The sequence below is a fragment of the Oryx dammah genome, unplaced genomic scaffold (genome assembly GCF_014754425.2).
Source record: "Oryx dammah isolate SB20612 unplaced genomic scaffold, SCBI_Odam_1.1 HiC_scaffold_15, whole genome shotgun sequence".
Classification (NCBI taxonomy): Eukaryota; Metazoa; Chordata; class Mammalia; order Artiodactyla; family Bovidae; genus Oryx; species Oryx dammah.
Window position 1 is genome coordinate 49249347 of NW_024070199.1, and position 717 is coordinate 49250063.

Here is a 717-nt window from a genome sequence, read left to right on the forward strand (position 1 = left end):
TCCTCCTTGAGCACCTCATAGGCTGGGGGCACCGCACCGTGGGCCCCCGTGAATAAGAGGTGGGACGTGCGGTTCATGGTGGGGACGGAGTATCTGTGCCAGCACACACTCGAGGCTCCTTTCTTTACTCAAGAGTTTCGATTTCTCTGAATTTCCGTTTCCTGGCGTTTGGGGTATTGGGGATGGGCTGGTCCTGGAGGCGGGATGAACCACTGAGTATCAGGTTACACTGGGTGGGTGAGAGGAAGGCTAGGGCCTCGAGGGACCTCCTGTCCCAGAGGCTGGAAGGGGCCGATTTCCTTCTCCCCTCCCCCTCCTTTTGTAATAAAGACACTTTAATAGAAGAAATACAAATAACAGTTTAAGAACATGTAACCTCCTGTATATGGGAGAGACCCAGGAGTGCTGAGTAAACAGTTTTCTGCAAATGAGAAAATTTTGAGAAATTTCTCCTGGAAATGCTGAATCCACCCCCTTAAATGCCCCTTTGAGCTAGAGACAAAAGGTGCTGGGGTGGGGAGGAGAGGCCCCTTTTGGGAGATGACCCTGAAATGCATAGAAATAAAGGTGATTTCCTGCAGAGGTCAGTCCTTGCCTCCTCCCACCATGAGAGTTTCTAGGAATGTAGTCCCGGGCCCCCCCCCCCCCGACCCCCGCCCGCCCCCATCCTGGTACAAGAGGAGACACCCTTTCAGGGCGGTTTCTCTTGTTGACTGA